The sequence below is a fragment of the Lontra canadensis genome, unplaced genomic scaffold (genome assembly GCF_010015895.1).
Source record: "Lontra canadensis isolate GAN:19392208 unplaced genomic scaffold, GSC_riverotter_1.0 scaffold189, whole genome shotgun sequence".
NCBI lineage: Eukaryota > Metazoa > Chordata > Mammalia > Carnivora > Mustelidae > Lontra > Lontra canadensis.
Window position 1 is genome coordinate 371,081 of NW_022631183.1, and position 2,832 is coordinate 373,912.

The following is a 2,832-nucleotide window of genomic DNA, read 5'->3' on the forward strand; positions in this document are numbered from 1 at the left end:
TTAATATCACCATTGTACAAATGACAACACCCCATCCTGTTACACACATTTTATTTTGCCACTATCTACAACGGGCTTCTTAACTCACTTATGTGCTCACTGCCTTGTTCACAGCTATATCCCCGGCACTTGGAGCAGTTTCCGACCTGAAGTAGGTTCTTAATAAGAATACTTGTTGAGGGGCGCCTGGGTGGCTCAGTGGGTTAAAACCTCTGCCTTCGGCTCAGGTCATGGTCCCAGGGCCCTGGGATCAAGCCCAGGCTCTTCGTTCAGCGGAGGGCCTGCCTCCCCCTCTCTCTGTGCCTGCCTTTCTGCCTACTTGTGATTTCTGTCTGTCAAATAAATAAATAAAATCTTTTTAAAAAAAAGAATACTTGTTGAAAGGATGAAGTGATGAGAAGCTACTGGGGAGTGAGCCCCACCCTGCCTCCCACCCAGGGTGATATGATGGGGAGGGTGGACGGAGGGCAGATTCTGGAGGTGCTTTCTCTCTCTCTCTCTCCACAGACACAGAGGGAACTGTTATCAGCTGATGGAAGGAACCCATTATCTCCTCCATCCTTATCAGCTCTTTTCTTTTTTTTTTTTTTAACTGCCCTCAGCTCTTGTGTCCCTTCCTGTCCTCTCAATTTGGCATATGCTAATCATATCTTCGAGTTCTGTCTCACTCTCATTCTTGTTCTCTTTGCTTCCCTGCTTGCTTCTCTTTCCCATGTCTCTCTTAAGAGAGAGCTCATCCGGCTAACTTGCAACTGGTGATTGCAGAGGCCAACTTCCCCTGTTGGAAGCCCAGTCTTGTACCAAAGACTTCTCCCTGCAGAGGGCATTTCTCTCCACCTACAAAATGGACAGAGTTTTTTATAGGGTTTTTTGGACCAGTGCTGGTGAGCCTATGAGGGAGGGGTCTCAGAACCACAGCACTGACCTTCCCCCATCCTGATCCACAGAGCCTTGCCAAAGCCTTGAGACCACCGGCATCCACTACCCAACGGAGAGCTATTTCTTCTCCCATGGTATACGCTATTTAATGCAATTGCAGTAAATATAAATCAGAGGATAATAAGCCTCACTTTCCTTCTGTCTTTAGGATTTTGAAAACTCTTCAATCCATTAAATAGCAGTCCCTCTGCTGAAGGTATAAATGGCAAGACCATGGGATAAGTGTACAAAGACCATGTCTCCACAGGGTTGGTAGAGTATCAGAGTGGCTGGGAATGTGGGCCTCGAGAGTCAGATAACTTTGAGTTTGGAATCTGGCTTCTGTATGAGTAGATTATAGCTGCCAAGTGTGGAAGTTGGGTGTCAAATGAGGCCTTTGGTACTTTCTCCAAATCAAGCTTTCCTCCTAGGCCCACCAGAGCCTCCCATACCAAATCAGTTATAGCACTTGGCCAGTCAAGTTGGGATTATTTCTTGCAGCAATGTCCAACCCACCAGACTCTGAGCTCCTCAAGGTCAAGAACTCAGTTCTTTCTTTGTATCCCTACAGACAGGCCACATGCTGGACATAAAAGAAGGGCATTGTATAGACCTTCATGTTCTTCCAGACAATGGAAGGTACGCATTTTCTTCCTCAAGGTACTGCTATTCCTTCAGACTTTGATATGTTTAGCACCTACTGCATGCCAAGCACCCTAATGATATTATCTTCTTTAGACCTCATATTGGCCCTTGAGTTAGGGATTGAGATGATAAGCATTATCTCTCACCTGGATTAGGGAAAAGAACCTCTTTCTGGGAGAACACTGAGTTCTTCCTCATCTGATACCCAACTTCTGCCCTTCTGATCTATAGGGTACGCACACAGCAGCCAGAATGATCCTTTTAAAATCATGTCTGTTCTGCTCAGAATTCTTCAATGGCTCCCCATAAAATCCAAACCCTTACTACGTTCTACAATGCCCTACATTATCTCCCTAACCCCCAGCCCGAAAACTTAATGACCTCATGCCATACCATTCTCCACCTTGCTGTCTCTGGTAAGCCACTCTGGCTTCCTGACATACTTCTCAAACATTGCTGTGTACACTCCTGCCTCAGGCCCTTCCTGGCTGTTCCTGTGCCTACAAAGCTTTATCTTGACCTCTCCATGGCTTGTTCCCTTACTTATTTCAAGTTTTGTTCAAGTGTCTCTATATCAGGGAGGCCTTCCTTGACTCCCCCGGTGATTTTAAAATATGCCCACAAAATCTGATAATCCTCCCTTCAATAGGTAGAACTCAGTTCTCCCCAACCCCTTGAGTTTTGGCTTGACTTACTGTCTACTTCCTAAATAACAGAATATGGTAAAAGTAACAGCATGTGACTTCTAAAACAAGGTCATAAAAGGCTTTGCAATTGCCTTAGTCTGCTGATGAGAAAACATCAGAAAGATGCAAATTAAGGGACACTCTACATAATACGTGATCAGTACACTTCAAAATTGTCAAGATTATGAAAAATATTGCCTGCTTCAGCAGCACACATACTAAAATTGGAATGATACAGAGAAGATTAGCGTGGCTGCTCCACAAGGAGGACACGCAAATTCACAAAGGGTTCCGTGTTTTTACCATCAGGGAAATGCAAATCAAAACTATGAGATACCACTTCACACCTGTCAAAATGACTAAAATCAACAACACAAGACACAACGCGTGTTGGCAAGGATTTGGAGAAAGGAGAACCCTCTTTCAGTTAGGAACGCAAACTGGTGCAGCCACTCTGGAAAACAGGATGGAGGTTCCTCAAAAAGTTAAAAACAGAACTACCCTAGGGTCCAGCAATCTCATTACTGGGTATTAACCCAAAGAAAACTAAGACACCCATTCAAAAGGATACATGCACCCCCAT

At 44.7% G+C, this 2,832-nt stretch overlaps 1 non-coding gene across 1 annotated transcript; it reads left to right on the forward strand.

The window, feature by feature from the left end:
• Window positions 1-2,447: 2,447 nt before the first annotated feature.
• LOC116861081 lies at window positions 2,448-2,550 on the forward strand. Its single transcript, XR_004381408.1, has one exon. It is a non-coding gene; the product is annotated as a U6 spliceosomal RNA (small nuclear RNA).
• The last annotated feature ends 282 nt before the right edge of the window (window positions 2,551-2,832 follow it).